We start from the raw sequence: 22,002 nt of genomic DNA, 5'->3' as shown, positions 1-22,002 counted from the left end.
TATCCCAAAAAGTGAAGCATAATAATAACACTCTCCAACGCACCAAACATGTCCCATTGAATGGAGCTTAGCTCACATTCCCTTATCTCTCTATCCTGTCCCAAGACCTCAATGCCTAAAAACACAATACATATAGGTAAGTACTAACAATCTTATGGCATGCCAATTATATCCAACGGTTTCAAGAGATCACAAGGTCAAAATATCCACAATTACACATTTTTAATTACTAGTTTAATGCACATCATCTCTGTTCATATTCAACAATTTAAATCACAACTTAAACATAATGCATGCTTATAGGATTCACATTTAATTTCACTTTAAGTGTCACAATAATTCTCATTGAGCCATCACATATCCGACCACATATGTGTGCATTAAAATCAGTACATCATGTATCACATACAAGTAGTTTCACATATTACCTATCATAATAATATCATATTCCACAATTCAACACGTATATACTTACTGGAATTTTTCTTACTTTTTACATATTTGCATTATTAACATATCATTATCATTGCCATTTGGCATGTATATCATGCCCACAACACCACACAATTCACAATAGTCATACATGTCTCATATCATAATATTGCATCATAATAGTCGTTCCACAATTATTCACATAATAGAATAAAGTAAGGGAAATTGAAACTTTGTAACACCCCTTACCTGTGTCCGATGTCGGGACAAGATACGAGGTATTACCGGACTTAATCACAAGTAACATACAAAATTGGGCCATAAAATTTCGTTCAAATTAAATCCATTCATACATATGCAAATTGTCCTTTATATGGGCCTACGAGGCCCAAAACGTACATCGGGTATAGTTCGAGACTAAACTAAGAACTTTAGAAAACTTTGGGAAAACTTAAAAAATTTTCATGAAACAGGGTCACACACTTGTGTGGGTAGGCCGTGTGGTCACACAACCGTGTGGCTTGGGACACGCCCATGTCCTCAGCCCATGTAACTCTCTGTTTATGACGTCATCAACACAATTAGGGTCACACAACCAAGTCACACGCCCATGTTCTTATGCAGTGTGATGAATTAAATTCCAACAATTAAGTGCAGACTTTACACGGCCTTGGCACATGCCCATGTCCTGCAGCAGTGTCCTTTACACGACTGAGACACACTGCTGTGTCTTTGCCCATGTGTTTGCTACAGAGCATTTTTTTTTACCTAATTAAGGTGTAGGGGACACACGGTCGGATGACACGCCTATGGGGCATACCGTGTGTCACACATGGCCTAGAAGCACGCCCGTGTGTCTATCTCTGTAGACAACTTTGAGGCTATTTTCTAAGCCAATTGCCACCCTTATTTACATAAACGCATACATGACTTCAAAGGCAATTAAACATGGCATAATTGAGCACTTAAACTTACATAAACAAGACATTATCATGATCATTTCATCTTTACTAAAACATGCATAAGATTTCATACTTGGTCAAGCCAAATTTTATAAATTTGCATGCACTAAGAGTTGTAGATTACTTTCATTTAACATGCTCATGCCTTAGTTGTCATAATGCCATTCACTCACAATTCCATCAACAAACATTCATAGTTCAATACATCTCATCACATACTTACAACAACCAACCACATCACAATTGCATAGGCACATGCATGCATATATGAATAGGTTTACAATCCAATAATCAATATGAGCCACATCTCATGGTATTATACAAAATGAATCAATATCATCATAAGCCAACACTTTTGGCTAAACCAATATGACATATAACAAAAAGACCAAGTCCCTATACATGGCATACTCAAAATACTTAAATTCACTATACCCAAAAGATTAGCTTGATAGTGTGAATCGAACTCTGATGTCCTTCGGTCCCCGAGCTAGCTTGGCGACACTATAATGAAATGGAAAAGGAAAAGGAAAAGGAGTAAGCATAAAGCTTAGTAAGTTTGCATGTAAATAATTAACAACATTATCCATACATTATTATACACATAACATGATAATATTTATCATAATGTCATCAAGTATCATAGTTACATTTTAAGTCATGTCATTTGCATAATGTACAATAAGACTCATGATCATAATTCATTCATTCACATCTTATCGAGGTCTCAACGATTCATAATCTCAATATTTATGAGTTTCAACATGATCATACCTTGTCATCTCTTTGACATAATCTTTGGGTTACTCGTTGAACCACTCGGAATTACTAAAGGATACTCGGGAACTCTCATACACATGGTAGGATGCCAATACCATATCCCGGATTTGGTCTTATGGTAGGATGCCAATGCCATATCCTGGATTTGGTCTTACATGGGATTACATATCAATTCCAATGCCATGTCCCAGACATGGTCTTCGTGGGATCGTAGATCGATGCCAATGTCATGTCCTAGACATGGTCTTACATTGGATCTCATATCGATGCCAATAGCCCAACTATGGTCTTACATGAAATTACATATCGATGCCAAAGCCATGTCCCAGACATGGTCTTACATGGGATCATACATAACCCTAATGTCATGACATTTGTATCCTAACTATTCCTAAGGTTCAACCAAGGTTTCGAGATATCAAACTTCGTCGAATTGTTACTGAGTCATCATTAATTAAATCCACAAAGACAATTACACAATTCATGCAATATTGAAGCATTAAAAATATAATGATGTAATGTTGCATTATTTACACACGAACTTACCTCGGTACCCAAAATATGGCTACTATTCGATTTAGTCCACAACCTTATTCTTTCCTCAGTTTAGGTCTAAACTCCGTTATTCTTGATCTATAATAGCAAATTTCGCTTATTTAATTATCAAATTATTCAAAATATTCCATAAATCATACTTTGGAAAAATTATAATTTTTCCCTTAAACTTTCACATAATTACAACTTAGCCCCTAGGCTCGTAAAATGAACTGTGTTCATTTTCTTTGATACGCAAGCCTAGACGAACTTATATCATACTTATATCAACCCACATTTTCTTTCAAATCAGATTTTTAACCACCTATTTTGCAAATTTTACGAAAAGGTCTTTTTAGGTGTTTTTATGAAAAACCACTTAGTAAAATATGTTTATCATGCATCAAACTTTCATATTCCTCCATTAAACACCAAAATACATGCATGTCATACATGGGTAAGTTTTTGAACATGAATCCTAGCACAAAATAATGGTAGAAATAGCTAGATCATGCTTCAAAGATCACAAAAACATAAAGAACATTAAAAATGGGGTTAGGACATACTTACAGTCGGGCTTGAAAGTTGAAGAAAACCCTAGCTATGGCTTCTCAAATTTTTGGCAATTGATGGACAAGATTTTTACTTTATTTTCCCTTTCAATTCTTTTATTAACCAAATGACAAAAATGCCCTTAAGGCCTTTCATTCAAAATTTTCCTATTCATGGCCATTTTTGTCCATAAAAATAAAAATTGGGAAAATTTCTATTTAAGTACCCCTAATTAACAATCCATGGAAATTCCATGCTTAAAATTTCTAGAATTCACATTTTGCAACTTTTGCAATTTAGTCCTAAATGTCAAATTGGACACTTTTTCCATAAAATTTCTTCATGAAATTTTCACATAAGCATGCAATTTATATCATAGACCTTATAATAATCATAAATTAATTATTTCTACTTCTAATTTGTGGTCTCAAAACCATTATTTCGACTAGATCCTAATTCGAGATGTTACAAATTTTACACTCGGAACTTAAGATAGGGTTTAGGTTATTCCTAAGCTCCCAATTAACACTATGAATCGTGGCTACAAGTAGCGATTCCAAACACTCGTTCACATTTTTCGCATATTTGCCTAAAATTTAAACTAGGTTTTCCTTACCTTTCACCTAACTCGAAGAGGATCCTAATGATTCTGAAGCTTCACCAAATAAAATCACACAATAAACAAAATTAACAATCAACCAAAGACTCATTTCAAACAATCAAAACACAAGCCTAAGCTAGATTCCCCATGAAACTGAAAATTCGACTAATAAACTTAAAACTCAAATATTTCTGTCTATACTTAATATTTTTACCTAAAATTGATTCCATTCATCTAATTATTCACCTACAGTAGATTCTCAATCTTTAAACTACGCAAAACTACCCAATTCATGGTATCAAAATTTTTTAACTTGTTATGGAAATTTTCACGAAAATTCATTAAATAAGTAAGTTTAGAAACCTTATAATCAAATCAAAAATAAATTAAAAACACTTTAAAGCCATTTTTTTTAATTCAAAATCTTGAAATCCACCATTAACAACCCAATTTTAGACTTCTATTTAAAACATGTGATTTAATGGCTAAAAACTTAGTTTTAAAGACTAAATAACATTAAAAACTAATAGAAAAATGAACAGTTACCTTCATTGGAAGAAAAAGAACTTTTGGTTGAAAATTCAGAAAACCCACAAGCTTGAGAGATGACAAAATCTATGGTTTTTTTTGTGTTTTCTATGGACTTCTATGGAGGTTTTTTCATTGGGTGATAATAGAAATGAAAAGAATAGAGTTTGGGAATAAAAATTTTGAATAAGAGGAGCTTTGGAAAATAAAGAACGACACAAAACAAATAGAAGGGAAAACTAATATGAAACTTGTAGGTGGCGGGCAAGAAATAGGTTTATTTTTAAAGTTTTGGGTTATTTTCACTTTTAGTACTCCTAGTTTTAACCCCCATTTCAAAAGGATACTTATTTTAAAATTGAAAGTCTTTTCAATAATATTTTCAAAAATTGATTTAATTTTTTTAAAGCCATAGACAAAAACATTTTTGATTACCAAGCTTACAAAATTCCCGAACATTCTAGAGCTAAAATTTTCATTTTACCCTCGAAACTCTTAGGCCCAATTTTGGGATGTGACATCTCTGCCCTTTAATGTGGCAAATCTGATCAAATCTCACTTGATTTGATAAAAGAATGAAGGTACCAACATCAGAATACCCATGTTAGTTTCGGTTTTATAGTCCAAAGTAATCTTCTAATAAAATCGAATGAATAATAACTTACTCTAACACATTTTCAACAAAAATCCAATACTTATTTTGTTCTAATACAAAAATTGAGTGATTCAAACTTAGAGACTATGTTGTTGTGATTTGAAAACTACAATTCAACGATGATTTGGGGAAGAGGGGGAAAATTATAATCAAAGGAAAAGAATAGAGGAGAAAAAGGGAGAAAATGTATGGCAACAGTGGCAGTGGTCCAGCGATGATGCAGTGATGGAAGAAGAGGGAGAGAGGGGAAGAACAGTGGTACAAAAGAGATATGGTGGCAAAGTGCAAAAGAAAAAGAGAGGGAGGAGCTAGAGAAAAAGAGGCTGCACAAGTGGTGGTTTTGGATAGAAAATATAACAAAAGAAAAAAAAATGAAAGTTGATGGCTTTCTTCTGGTAAAAAGGGTGTCATAACTAGCCAAAGGGGAAATAGGGGGATGAAAAAGAATGAGGGGGAACACATAGAGTGAAAAGGGGAGAAAATAAGAAAAGGAGGAGGAAGGAAAGAATCTTGCACAAAAGACAAGTGTTTTGGGTGGCAAAGATTTTGACCAAAGCCAAAATTAAAAACAAAAATGGAAAGATGAGGACTCCAACTTTGGCCACAATGGAAGTTATACGTGTTCTTAACCACTAGGCTAGCACACGGTCTTGTTTAAACTCTTACAACATTTATTTTTATAAGAGGGCATGACATTTACTAGAGTTTTGAGGAAAAATAAAAAAAATGAAGCAAGGGAAGGGATTCAAATCACTAACAACTAACAATCATACCTATAACTCACTCTTTATTTTTCAAACGCACGAAGATAATCTTAAAATCGGGACGTGACCATTCTCGGTTCACAAACACAATTCTACTAACCCAATTTTTGGGATGTGACAGGTTTAGTTGGGTTTGTGTCATCTCAATTCTCCGTGTTTTGCCGAAGTTTTAGGTTACATAATTCCTAAGTTCGTTTCTGGCTCACATGAAATATTCTAAAAATAAAATAAAACCTACATGGAAATTATAGCCCACGATCTAATTACATATCCCAAAATTTATAATAAAAAAAACTTAAAAGTACACCCAATCTAATTTCTAGGAATCACAACTTTTGGCAAAATTACTTTATCAAGAATAATAAAATAATAACATACATTCAATCAAAAATATATCTCAAAAACATGTATATAATTTCAAGAATGTCATATCTCATCTATTTTAACCAAATAAAAGAGATGGAGAGAAAGTGTAGTATCGATTTATACTATAAAGCTAACACAGCCTAGCTCTAATACCACTTGTTAGAAAAACGGTTAAGAAAACCAATTTTTGTAGTTACAATGGAAGTTTTTTAAAAAATTCAAAACTGAGCTCTCTTATGATATTTATAGTAATAAACCCTAACTGGAATAGTACATGTGTATTGTGTGAGACGGATTTAGTCAACCCTAGCTTTTAACTAAACGACCATTTTTTTTGTCCTCCTACCACAAATTGCGATGAGTGTGGGCTCAAGCAACATGAACCAAAACACAGAAAAGAAAATGATCTACTCACTTTTAGTATGAAATTAAGTTATATCTATAACTTTATTCAAATTAAATAAATTCTCCGTTACTGTCTGGCATAATGACGAAAACTCTAATAATGTACCAAGTGTATTCTTAGGTTAACTGATACTCTATATTTATAGAGGGAAGTACAAGAATCCTGGTAGAACAAGTCTTTGATAAATAATACTATTTAAATAGAAATACACTCTCACTCTAACTAGAGTAGGGAGGAGTGGACACACCCTTTATAATATTACTAGGGTTTCGCCCCTTGTGTTCACACAATGGCTAATTTGGGCTTCTCATGTATTAGGTCTAATTATTTGTGCTTCTTTTTGACCCAACACTTTATAATTTAAGCCAACCCAATATTTATTTTCTATTTTCCTAAATAAATATTATTTATTCAATTAATTTCATTAACTAAATTAATTTCTCAATTAAATACTTTTCTTAACTCAATTCTAATTCCATTAAAGTCATGACAACTTTGCTGTAAAAAATCTACGAGGAAATATATTTTATTTCCTTATTTAACTTATTCATAATGACTAATTAATTTAATTTCATTTTCGAACTTCATTTATTTTATTATAATTAATTAAATAATAATTTGAAAAACCTTAAATTAATTTTCAAATTATTTTTGTATTTGGAGAAAAAACACATTCACTATGAATGTGATTTATTTCTCTTACTTCATCGTTTCTATTCATTTGGTTAAACATGTAATTCATTTCTAGTTTCAAAGAGTTAGTAAAGAGACTGGTTAGACATATAGGCTCAAATAATTTATAATTAAATTCTTACTTTTTCTTTATTTATTATAAACTGGTTAGTAATGAAATCGTTCCCCTATTGTATCGTGACTGAGCTCTCTCTTATTATATATCATTTTGCAAGCTACTTAACATTTGCTCATCCAATGACCTTGTCATGAGTGTACTACCCTCATAGGATATCCTTGATTTCTTGAGATTAAATCCATTCTCCCAAGATGATCCTATTTTATCTCACAGTAACCATTACATCTTCCTTCATGAAAAGTCAATTACTATCAAATAGTAATTAAGTCATTTATCACAAAGACAAATTACCTATATCCATGTTTGCTTTTCATGTATCAAGAAATGATAGGATATCATTTACCCCTTAGTATGGTTATGAATTTTGCTATTGTGGAATGTTGTTGCATATTGTAGAAGTCATATACCCAACATACCAACTTTTGGTTCCTTATCTATTTAAACTCACACTCTCACTTACATTAAAGTATACAAGTTAAGCATACATAATCCATCTTCAGCTCAAGATTAAGGTATGTCACACTATGCACGTCACAAGTGATTAAATCCATAAATGGATCTAAGATCTATTCTACTTGGGTTCTACCCGATGTACTGTCATTCCAATCAGTCAATCTATGTATTTATCTTCTAAGAGTCATCTGCTCCAATACCCAAGACGAAGTAACTCCCCAATTGGACTTGATAAATGATATGTTAGTCTTTCAATTGGTTTGCTCATTTTCTATTATACTAAGGACATGTTTAGATTATCTATTAATATGAGCTATCTTTCATTGTTACAATCTGACTACATAATACAACTTAGTATTAGTTAAAGTTAGATAATTAGTGTGCCAATATTTTCTTCTATTTTTCTTTGCATGCAAAACTCGCTGAACACAATGTACAAAGAATATTAGTGTAATCAATGGATATTTTATTAAACCAATTTGTTTGAGAAATACAAGTATACATAGGCAAAAAATACTACACTAAAGGTGCTAGATCCAACATATTACAAGATGTTCTCAAAAGGGTTCTCGATTATTGCTTCTTCATTGACCAGAATGGATGAATAACTGCCAACAAAGCTTTAAAAAATTGAAGACAATGTTATCTGGAACTCTAGTATTGATACAACTAGAACTAGGTAATGATTATGTAGTTCAGAGTGATGCATCTCATACCTAATTGGGATGTGTATTGATGCAAGAAGGTAAGATGGTGGCATATGCATCTTGTCCACTTAAGCCTTGTAAACGGAACTATCCTACATACGACTTAGATCGAGCTACAATAGTCTTCGCTTTAAAATTTTAAAGACAATATCAGTATGGAGAACAATCCTACCTTTTCACAAACCACAAAAGTTTGAAATATCTTCTCACCCAAAAAGTTCTGAACTTGAGACAGAGGAGGTGGATTGAGTTGCTAAATGATTATGATTGCATTATTGATTATCATCCGAGGAAGGCTAACATCTTAGCAAATGCACTAAGTTAGAAATGACTGGTACCTTTGAAAGTTATAAATGCTAGTATGGCTATAAATAGGGATTGTGCCATTTAGCTAAGTTAAGGGTCAAATTGACATTTCATCACCAAGTTCAGAAAGTTTAAAAAGTGGATACCAGGAAATAAAAAAAGAGTCAAGTGGAAAGTGGTCAATCGAATGGGTTTATTGTATCTGGCGATGATATTGTGTACTTCTAAGGGAGATTATGTGTTACTAATGATGTTGAGTTGAAGCGAGTCATTCTCAACAAAGTGCATAACAACACTTACATGATGTATCCTGAATTTGTATCAAAGTGTCTAGTGTGTCAGCAAGTCAGAGCAGAACACTAAGTTCCTTTAGGACTCTTGAAACCCATTTCAATTCCTGAGTGGAAATGAGAGTGTGCCACTATGGATTTTATAGTGGGACTACCTTTAACACTGAGGAAACAAGATTCAATCTGGGTTATTGTTAATATATTGACCAAGTCAACTCACTTTATCCTGTTAGAGAAACTCGTTGAGCTTTACACCGCTGAGATTATAAGATTGCATGGTGTACCATCATCTATTATTTTTTACCGACATTCAAGATTTACTTTGAGATTTTAGAGTAAATTTCATGAGACTCTTGGTACACACTTAAGCTTTAGTACTGCCTTCCACCTCAGACGAAAGACTAATAAGAGAGAGTGATTCAAATTTTAGAAAATATATTGAGAAGTTGTTATTGAGTTTAAGAGTAGTTGGGGAAAATATCAATCATTGGTTGAATTTGCTTACAACAATAATTACCAATCTATAACTCAAATGGCACCTTATAAGGTATTATACAGGAGGAAGTGTAGAACTCCCTTATGTTGGACTAATTTGAGTGAAAGTAAGTCACTAGGACTTAAGTTGGTTCAAGAGACCGAAGATAAACTGAGAATCATTCAAGATCATCTAAAAGTTAGTTTCAATCATCAGAAGTCTTATGCAGATTTAAAGAGAAAAGACATTGAGTATAATGTGGGAGACAAAGTGTTCTTAAAAGAGTTATCGTGGAAGAAAGTGATTCGGTTTGGATGGAAAGGAAAATTGAGTCTACGATTTATTAGACCTTATGAAGTAGTGGAATGTGTTAGATCTGTAGCATATTGACTAGCTTAACCTCTTGAATTTTCGAAAATTCATAATTTCTTCCACGTATTTATGTTGAGGAAGTATAGGTTTGACTTTCTCATGTTATCACTCGAACAATTTTTGAGTATTTTTTGTGCTAAGATTTTATAGAATTCTCATAAAAATACTTATCTTGTGTTCTAATGGCTTTATTGATATTAATGGCTTTATTGATATTAATGACTTTATTGATATTATATTGAGTATAAAATTGTATGATGATACTTATATGTTTGTCAATATGTGGTTTCAGACATGTTCGTAAAAGTTCGGCTATGTCAAACATGGTAATTATCATTTAATTAATATTAGAGTTAATTATATTAATTAGTTCTTATTATGAATAATGCTACTTAGCATTAGTTACATAGAGTAAAAATTGAATATGTTAAAAAATATTTTAATTATAATTTGAAAAAATCTATTATAATATTTGAATTGATAAGTTAATATATTTTAATTATATTCAATAATTAAAATAAGAAATATTATTTTATGATGATTATTATAATTAAAAATATAATATTTTTAAAAATTAATTAAAAATTAAATATATAAAATCACATACAATATACATAACATTAAAAACTAGTATGCGTGTATATATAATTCTGAAATTTAAAATATCTTGTAAATATATAATATCTTAAAATGATTATACAACAGATTAGAAAAATATAAAACAAATATTTGAATTGTCGTAGCTAGACACACACCTTATGCATTTAATGGTGAAATTAAAATTTTAATTACCATAATAAATTACCCTTCTCATGTTTGAGATATTATAATTTCGATTTTTTTTGTCATGAATTTTTTCATTTTCTTAATAAAAAAATTATTTTTCTTTTTACCTACAATGAAACTTTCCAAATAGTTGAATGTAATAAATTAAGAAATTATGAGTTATTTAGTAATTGTCCTAACACTAATAGATCCAAGCATTTTCGAACCTCGAGATGAACTGGGTCCCACTTATTACCTTGTTTGGTCGCCTCATTAAATCAGTGGCATCCCGTTGGGTCTGCAATTGTCTAAAAAATGTCCAAATTTCACCATCTTAAATTACCGATCCACCCCTGATTTTGCAACAAACGCTGTTTAGCATAATCATAACGAATTGGTAAATTGCAAAAAAAAAAAAATGAAATGACACCGATTGAATTAATTAAAATAATTTTAGAATTAATTTTAAATATAAATAATAATATAATTAATTTAATTGTAATTACTTAAAAGATATTTTAATAGTATTTAAAAAACTTAAAATTGATTTAGTTTGAGTTTTAATCTTTTTGATTGGTTCACTTTAACTGATATTTACTTAAATTAATTGTACCAGATAAGAAAATAAGAACAAACAGATCGCCTAATTGTTTTTTATTGTGTAAAAAAAAGGGTTTTAATAAATTATGAAATGTTTATTTAAAAAAATAGGAAAACGTGTTGGTTTAAATTTGTACCGTTAAGATGAAAAAAATAAATATTTGTCTACCATTATGTGCCACTGTCCACTGAAGAGCACTGAGATGAGTCACACCTGTTCGTAATTATTATTATTTTGTTTTCGTTCCAAGTGTTCGGAACTATTCGATGCACCGTCGTATTATCCTCTTAGATAATTCAAAGTTCAAAATTTGTAGCCGGTTTTTATACTGTTGGTCGACTTAAAAGTACTATGGAATTCCCTAAATTAATAGTTAAATTAAATTTTATCTATTTGCTCAAAATTAAATAAATCATTTTATTAATTATTTATTTTTATTATTAAAAATTGATTAATATATATTAATATAAAATAAACATTGCATGTCATGTGTAATTGTTTGATTATTCTCTCACTCATGTTAATTTTTAACAATACGAATAGAAGAAATATCTAACAAAAATGATCAAATTGTTCTTTCATGTAATGTACAAGGACAATTTACTCATTTTTTAAGTAGAGAAGAAAAATACAATCTAACTCCTAACACATGAATTTCTATAATAATTTTACTTAGTTCTAAGATTTTAATGTTTTAAATTGGATTATCTCATGTAAAATTATATGTGCAATGATTAATATCTTGTGGGTCTTTTTAGAGTTATTTTAGTTTAATTTTAAATATAATTTGATTATCATTTTAATTATGTTTTTTATGTTTGTTTGTAGGTATATTAATTAGGATATGTGTAATGGAAAGATAATAATGTTATAAGCATCAACTGATAATTTTTTTAACTAAAATCAAGACTAGTGTAATTTTCTCACTTATCAAATAAATTAAAATTCTAAAACACCTCATGTTATTATATTTATTAAAATAAAATATATAGAAAATAGATGTTGATATTATGAATATTTTATTATCAAGTGGATGTACATGATAAGTTTTGATTTATTTTAAATTTTAATAGTCATAAGAAGTAGAGTTATATTTCTTATGTCTATAAATATAGACTTTGGAAAAGCATTGTAGAGGATTTATCAATAAAATATGTTCTCTTTTGTTCTTTCATTTTCTTTGTTCTTTACTCTCTGTCATTTTATTTTATTACACGTTACCAACACGAAGATTCTATATTTTTTTCACTTTAAAATCTTTCAAAGTCATCCCATGTAACACCCTTTACCCGTACCCAAGACTGGGACCAGGTACGAGGCGTTACCAGACACATACTCGGACATTTTCGAAAAAATACGGGTTAAAAATTTCGTTCCAATTTAAAACCCATCAAACAACATCTTAATGTTCCTATTATGGGTCTACGAGGCCCAGAACATACAATGGGAATGGTCCGGGACTAAACCAAGAACCTAAGAAAATTTTCTAGGTTAAGTTTCACACACCCGTATGGAGACAATGCACATGTCCATGTGCTTTGGGACACACCCGTCTCCCTTACCCGTGTAGAATTAATTGAACTTATTTCTTATTTTGAACCTACAAAGGTTTTCACATGGCCTAGCACACGCCCGTGTCCATGGCCCGTGTCCTTCACACGACCTAGACACGCCCGTGTGGTCACCCATGTCCAAAAACTCGAGCATTCTGTTTATGACATCAGCATGCATTTAGGGGCACACAGCCAAGGCACACGCCCGTGTGCTGGGCCATGCCCTCCACACGGTTGAAACACATGGCCGTGTCTCTACCCATGTGTTTACTACCATACATTCTGACTTAAAAATTTTCAGGTGCAAAGGACACACAGCCGTACCACATGCCCATAGGGTATCCGTGTGTCACACACGGCCTAGACAGACACCCGTGTGTCTACCCGTGTAGACCTTGTTGGGCTATTTTCCAAGCCTTTAGTCACCCTCTAACGTCCATACATACTTATAAGTTTCAATAATATTTAACATGGTCTAATTATACTTTTAAACAACCTTGATATACCTCATTGCATGTAAACCTCATCTCATCGGTTTTATACATGCTAGGTTATTCCCTTTTGTATTAAGGATTTCTATGTCTTATAGCACATTTAGGATTGGCTCATTATCTTAACTCATTGCCAATTTTAACCTAACCATTCCATGTGTTTTGATCACATTATATGTGTCTAATTGTGGTACATCATTTTCAATCATCACAAGAACATTTGAGCAAAACCATGCACAATTTGTAGGTCATAACCTACATCAAAATGAGCCATATCCCAAGGCCTTATACAAGTGAATATGAACACCTTTATAAGCCTTCATATTGGCAAATCAAATGACACATATGACAAAATAAACAAAAGCCCTATACATTCCATTGAACAAAATAAAAGTATCTATATACCAAAGCTGGACAAGTTGATAGTGTATTGATTCTCCAACCGTCTACCAATCTATACGAGTCCTTGAGCTCTGTAAGACAGGGAAAAGAGAGGGGTAAGCATTTACTTGCTTAGTAAGCCCAAATAATTGGAAATTAAACTTACCGATTAATTTACATACAATCATGTTAGGCAACCAATCCAACAAATATAGGATAGCCTCTATCACATGCACTCAAACATCGAGTTAGTCCCACAATATTTCATCATATAAATAGTCGTAGATGAGCTCATCATTCAACATTTTCATTTCTATATCTCATGTTAATCCCGTTGAGTACCTTGAAAATCTCGATGGATTATCCATTTACCGTCAAGTCATAATAGTGATCTTCTTAAGTACGCACTTCCGCGAACCTCACATCTTACGGTGGGATTACCAGTTCAGGCTAAATCCCCCATAATATAAACTCATGGAGTGTTGTCGGGATGATCAGCCCAAGCTAAATCCCTTATAGCGACAAACACCTTTAATTAGCTCGGATCTAAATTACCAGTCCAGGCTAAATTCAGACCCTAGTCGGATTACCCGTCCGGGTTAAATCCTTACTGCACACATATTTTGCAAGAGGCTCGATCACTCAAGGAACACCAGTCCGAGCTAGATCCTTTCTGTACCGAGATTAACGAATTACCCGTCCAGGCTGAATCCTTTTCTACAACACATGCAGGATCTCGAGACATGTAAGCCATGGAATATCCATCGAATTTCCCTTTTTACCTCAACCGGGAACTTTATCATTTTGTCATTGTTATTAGCACATTGTATGAATTTTCATGCTATCATCATATACAAAATTATCATACATTCATATAACATACATATAGGCATATTATGAGTTTACTTTAAGTTATTCGAACTTACCTGGTTTTCGTTTCGATTTCGCGTTTTGGTTATTCTGAAACCTTTCGTTTTCCTCGATCGACCTCCGGAATTTGTTCCTCGGGGTCTATAACAATAAAAATAAATCATCAATATCTCACATTATTCTTTTCGGGCCTAAATTTCACTCCCAGACAAAATGACCATTTTGCCCCTAACCTTTCACATTATTTACAATTTAGTTCCTAGGCTTGTATATTGAAATGCATGAAATTTCTTGGTTACCCAAGCCTAGCCAAATATTTTTCATTCTTATAGCAGCCCATATTTTCCTTTATTTCACATCTTTCTACCCACTTTTTTACAACTTTTTCAATCTAGTCCTTTAAGCCATTTCCATGGAAAACCACTTGGTAAAAGTTATTTACCATTCTTTAAACTCTTATTATCCTCCACAAAACATCAAAATACAAGCATCTCATGCTTGGGTAAAAATTTCTAAACATGAACCCTAGCATGAAATATGGGTAGAAATGAAGAGAGTAAGCTACCGAGATTTCAAAAATACGAAGAACATTAAAAACACGGCTAGAGAGCACATGCTATTGAGCTTGGAAAGCTTGAAAACCCTAGCTATGGAGAACCCTAATTTTCAGCAGCAACATGGAGAGAATGTGTAATATCTCGAATTAGGGCCTAATCGGAATAGTGGTTTCGTGACCACAAATTCGAGATAGAAATAATTATTTTATAATTATTTTGATGATTATGATATGATTGCATGATTGTGTGAAAATTTCGTGATGAAATTCTATGCCTAAAGTGCTTAAATTGAAAGTAGGGACTAAATCGAATAAGTTGCAAAACTTGCATTCTAGAAGTTTTTAGTATGAAATTGTTTTGGAATATTAATGAGGAGGTCTTAAATAGAAATTTGACCAATTTTAAGTTCATGGACAAAATTAGGACATGGAAGGAATTTTTGGAAAGTTTAGTAGTAAGGGTATTTTGGTCATTTAGTTATTAAAATGAATTAAAAACAAAATTAAAAGCCAATTTTTTGTCCATCTTCTTCATTAGGCCGAAATTTCAAGGGTTATCCATAACTAGGGTTTGTTTCAAGCTTCCAAGCTCCATAATAAGTGATTCCAAGCCCCGTTTTTAATGTTCTTTACGTTTTTGGAATCCCGGTAGCTCGATTAAGCTTATGTTAGCAATAATTCAACCTAGGGTTTATATTTGGAAAAATACCCATAGGTGAAATTTGTGTATTTTTATGATTTATGATAGAATATGGGGTTTTAAATTATGTTAGACAACTTGTGCTACTCGATTTTAAGCAAAAACGAGTAAAAAGGCTTAATTAGTAAAAATACCTAATAGTCACAAGTACATGTTAGAGTGAGAATTTGATGTTGCCATAGAAGAGAAAAGTGATCAGCATGTTGTAAAACATAAGAATAAGGAATAAAGTTTAATCCTGAGCCTAGGGGCAAAAATGTAAACATGCAAAAGTTTAGGGGCAAAATTGTAATTTTGCCAAAATTTGAGTTAAGGATTAATTTGATAATGTGAGTATTAAATGAGCTAAATGTGTTATTTTAGATCAAGAAAGACGTGGAATCGACCTCAATCGAGGAAAAGAAAAGATTGTGGACTAAATTGCAAAATCTTTGTATTTTGGTACCAAGGTAAGTTCATGTGTAAATAATGTAGCATAAATGTTATTTTTAAGTTATTAATGTTAATTATATGATATGCTGATTTTCAATCGTGAAATATTATGCTTTGTGGTTAATGTTGAGTAATATGCAAATTATGTTTACTACTTGATAAATATGAATTGCTACCGAGTATCGGTTCCGATATTCCATGGAAGACGGCAAATGTGAGATCGAGGGAAAAAGCCCGTTTGAACCTTAGGAATAGATTAGGATACAAGTGACATGTCACTAGGATGGTTGAGCATCCGAACTCGTTGAGTTGAGTCCGAGTTCGTGAGATGTAACTAGGCATCCGAACTCGTTGAGTTGAGTCCGAGTTCACTTATGGATGCGAACGCCCGAGCTCGTTGAGTTGAGTCCAAGTTCGCTTATGGGCGGGTTACATGATTGCTTGATTGAATATGTAGCACTTATATGCAAATTATCCATGTATCCGAATTATATTCCGATGTGTTCAACGGGTAAAGTTTTACTCAAATGGAAGAATACTCGAGATGAAAAGAGACGCATTGGTAAGTGATGAGAAATGGATATTTTGGACAGGTATGTATTTAACCCTCGGGTTGAGTGTTGATTACAACCACGATAAGGTAATAAGATGATGAAAAATGATTAAAAAATGTGATAAGTGTGTTGATGATATATGCTAATGTTGATTAGTTTGATTGTTTGTTATGTTATTTATTATTTACATATGAACTTACTAAGCATTTATGCTTACTCCCTCCTTCTTACTCATTGTAGTTTTGGACAAGCCAGTTCAGGAGTCGGGATAGGTCGAAGGCTCAGTCACACTATCAGGAAGATTTTTGGTAAATGGTTTGTAAATTTAAGTATGGCATGTATAGCAATATACTTATTTTGTGTAAATGATCTTATCATATGGTGACAGAATGGTTGAGAAAATATTTGATAATGATAAATTATGAAAATGGTAAGTTTAGATTATGTTTGATGTTAAGGAAAATTATTAAGATACTTAGTGCATAAAAACTCATAAGAGGGATGAAATTTGCCATAAACAGAATACTACAGCAACACCAACGCGAGTTTGAAAATTTACTAAAAATCATAGCAATTGAATTTGGTGATGGAATACAAACCAAATTGAATCTTATTATGTCTAGTTTCACATGAAACAAATGAAACGGGTAAAGGAATTATATGTTAGAAGATATTTGAATTTTAGTGAAACAGGGTCATAGCAGTTTCTGAATCCCCTATTCCTACTTTAGAAATTCACCATAAATTGTAAAGATATAATTACGTGGTTTATTTTATATCCTCAGAATCCTTATTGAGTCTAGTTTTAGGAGAAACAAACCTCATAGTCATATTAATTTTTTACAGAGAGAAATATGGTTCGTAGTAAACAGAGATTAGACCAGTCAAGTCCTAAAATAGGGGTAACTTTAACTAATAAAATGTACTAATTGGCCCAACCAAAAATTTTATAAAAAAATTAATAGATAGGTATATGAGTCTAGATTCAGGGAAAATTTACGGATCTTGATTTCGAGTTTCATAACTTGAGATATGATTTTTCTTGTTACTGTGACGCAAGTAGCTTAAAAGCTGTGGATGTAGAAACAAATAATCCAAAGTTCTAAAAATGTTAAATTAAACTTAGTAACACCTCATACTCGACTCTAGTGACGGTCTCGGGCGTGGGGGCGTTATATTTAGTGGTATCAGAGCAGGTTTAGTCGGTTCTCGGACTACGTGTTGTATGTACGGATTTTACTATACATGCCATATGTATAAATTGTGATAGTGTGACGACTTCTGACCTTTTTAAATGATTTTTTTATAGTAAATGGATCCCGATCCAGCTGTGGCAGATGAATTAGAGAGTAATGCGCCAGCTCCGGCTGAAGGAGCAACGGTGATTGAAAATCCACCTCCTACTGTTGGTCAGGGAGGAGGAGAAAGGGGTCGGGAAGCCTTTCTCCAAATGATGAGTGCATGGTACACTAAGTTCGTTCGTACGAACCCAAATGTACAACCTCCCCCACCTCCCCCAATTCCTCAACCTATACCCCCGATGCCTCAAGGTCTGGATCTGATGAAATTTCACAGAACTCCAGTTGATAGAATTCGCAAGCAAGGGGCCGAAGAATTTAAAGCAAATATTGATGATGATGCCGAGAGAGCAGAGTTCTGGCTTGAAAATTCAATCCGGGTATTTGACGAATTATCTTGTACACCTGAAGAATGTTTGAAATGCACTATATCTTTGTTGAGGGATTCAGCTTATAATTGGTGGAAGATTTTGATTTCGGTGGTACCAAAAGAGAAAATAACTTGGGAATTCTTTCAAGAAGAGTTTCGGAAGAAATATATTAGTGAAAGATTTATTGATCAGAAACGTAAAGAATTTCTTGAGCTGAAGCAAGGTAATATGACGGTTACAGAATATGAAAGAGAGTTTGTTCGATTAAGTAAGTATGCCAGAGAGTATGTTCCTACAGAGGCCAAGATGTGCTGACGATTTGAAGACGGGCTCAACGAAGACATCAAGGTATTTGTTGGAATTCTTGAATTAAAAGAAATGGTAGTATTGGTTGATCGAGCTTGTAAGGCCGAAGAATTACTTAAAGAAAAGAAAAAGGTAGAGGCTGAGACTAGAAATTGGAAGAAAAGACCGATGAGTGGTTCATTTTCACAGCAACCTGGAAAGTCAAGGAATATGAATCCTCGTTCCCAAGCTTCAGCTGGGCAATCATATGGGAATTATAAGAAGCAAAATGTGGGTCCTAAATCCCAGACTACTTCGGCAGCCAGTGTAGGGAACTCGAGATTTGTTAAACCTGAGTGCCAACGGTGTGGTAGAAATCATTTTGGTCCGTGTAGAGCAAATGAATGTTTTCGATGTGGTTCTTCGGATCATTTTATTAGAGACTGCCCAGAGAGAGCTGAAAAAGAAAAATTTCAGAATACAAAAACAAGTGGGGCGGATTCGAGAGGAAGATATCCAAGAAAAGCTGGGAGCGAAGCAAGCAGTAAGAATGAAGCCAGGGATGCACCAGTTAGACCTGAAGGAAGGGCTCCGGCTAGAACTTATGCTATTAAAGCGCGTGAAGATGCTTCCTCACCTGATGTGATTACCGGTACATTTTCCCTCTATAATGTTAATGTTATTGCTTTGATTGATCCCAGTTCTACTCATTCATATGTGTGCATGAAATTGGTGTCTAGTATGAATATACCTGTTGAGAACACAGAATTTATGATTAGAGTGTCGAATCCGTTAGGCTAATGTGTGACTGTCGATAAAGTATGTAAGAAATGTCCTTTAATGATTCGGGATCATTACTTTCCGGCCGACTTGATGTTGTTGCCGTTTGATGAGTTTGATGTTATTTTGGGTATGGATTGGTTGACATTGCATGATGCTAAAATAAATTGCAAAGAAAAGATTATAGAATTAAAGTGTGGAAATGGTGAAACTCTACGGGTTGAATCAGATAAATCAGAGGCATTGCCTAGTGTGATTTCTTCAATGTCGGCTCAAAGATATCTGAGAAAGGGTTATGAAGCTTATTTGGCGTATGTAATTAATACAAAAGAAGTTGAAAAGAAAGCTGAATCAGTGCCGGTTGTGTGTGAATTTGCGGACGTATTTCCAGAAGAATTGCCGGGTTTGCCTCCAGTCAGGGAAGTAGAATTTGGTATTGATTTGATACTGGGAACAGCTCCGATTTCGATTGCTCCGTATAGAATGGCACCAGTAGAGTTGAAGGAATTAAAGTCGCAGTTGCAAGAGTTGACTGATAAAGGTTTTGTGAGACCGAGTTTTTCACCTTGGGTGCTCCCGTGTTATTTGTGAAAAAGAAAGATGGTTCTATGAGGTTGTGTGTTGATTATCGGCAGTTAAACAAGGTGACAATATAAAATAAGTATCCGTTGCCAAGAATTGATGATTTGTTTAATCAGCTAAAAGGAGCGACATGGTTTTCAAAGATTGACTTGAGATCTGGGTATTACCAACTGCGGGTAAAAGAGTCGGATGTGCCTAAAACTGCTTTTAGAACAAGGTATGGTCATTATGAATTTTTAGTTATGCCATTCAGATTGACAAATGCTCTTGCTGTGTTTATGGATTTAATGAATCGCATATTTCGGCCATACTTGGACAAATTTATTGTGGTGTTTATAGATGATATTTTAATTTATTCAAAAGATGATACAGAGCATGCTGAGCATTTGAGGATAGTTTTGCAAACTTTGAGAAATAAGCAGCTGTATGCTAAGTTTAGTAAAAGTGAATTTTGGCTTCGAGAAATTGGATTTTTGGGTCATATTGTTTCAGGTGATGGTATACGGGTTGATCCTAGTAAAATTTCAGTCATTGTTGATTGGAAACCACCGAAAAACATAACCGAAGTTAGAAGTTTCTTAGGGCTAGCTGGGTATTATCGGCGGTTTGTAAATGGATTTTCTATAATTGCTGCTCCTATAACTAGATTACTCCGAAAGGATGTTAAATTTGAATGGACGGAAGAATGTCAACAGAGTTTTGAAGAATTGAAAAAGTTATTAACAGAGGCACCAGTGTTAGTATAGCCCGAATCAGGTAAAGAATTTGTGGTGTATAGTGATGCTTCTATAAATGGTTTAGGGTGTGTGCTCATGCAAGAAGGAAAAGTGGTGCAATATGCTTCGAGGCAGTTAAAACCTCATGAGAGGAATTATCCTACTCACGATTTGGAATTGGCTGCGGTGGTGTTTGCTTTGAAAATTTGGCGACATTATTTGTATGGTGAAAAGTGCCGGGTATATACCGACCATAAAAGTCTTAAGTACTTGATGTCATAAAAAGACTTGAATTTAAGACAGCGAAGATGGTTGGAATTATTGAAAGATTACGAGCTTGTCATTGAATATCATCCGGGAAAAGCGAATGTGGTTGCTGATGCTTTGAGCAGAAAGTTGTTGTTTGCTTTGAGAGTTATGAACACTCAGTTGAAAGTGTCAGATGATGGTTCGATTCTAGCAGAGTTAAGAGCAAAACCAATGTTTTTGCAAGAGATTTCTGAAGCTCAGAAAGATGATCAAGATTTGCAAGCCAAGAGAAAACAGTGTGAAGTTGATACAGAGTCAAATTTCAAAATTGGTTCTGATGGGTGCTTAATGTTTAAAGATCGGATTTGTGTACCGAAGAATGAGGAATTGATTCAAAAGATCCTACAGGAAGCACATAGTGGTTATTTCTCGATTCATCCGGGTAGTACGAAAATGTATAATGACTTGAAGAAAATGTATTGGTGGAATGGAATCAAAAGAGATATATCAGAGTTTGTGTCCAAATGCTTAATTTGTCAACAGGTGAAAGCTGAACACCAAGTGCCTTCGGGATTACTTCAGCCTATTATGGTTCCTGAATGGAAATGGGATCGGATTACTATGGATTTTGTTTCAGGATTGCCATTGACTCCAGGAAAGAAAGATGCCATCTGGGTAATAGTTGACAAATTAACTAATCGGCTCATTTTATCCTGGTACGTATGGATTATTCTCTTAACAAGTTGGCTGAACTGTATATTAGAGAAATTGTTAGATTACACGGAATACCATTGTCGATTATTTCAGATAGAGATCCAAGGTTT

The sequence above is a fragment of the Gossypium hirsutum genome, chromosome A09, assembly GCF_007990345.1.
Source record: "Gossypium hirsutum isolate 1008001.06 chromosome A09, Gossypium_hirsutum_v2.1, whole genome shotgun sequence".
Lineage (NCBI taxonomy): Eukaryota > Viridiplantae > Streptophyta > Magnoliopsida > Malvales > Malvaceae > Gossypium > Gossypium hirsutum.
Note: the sequence above shows the minus strand (reverse complement) of the source record.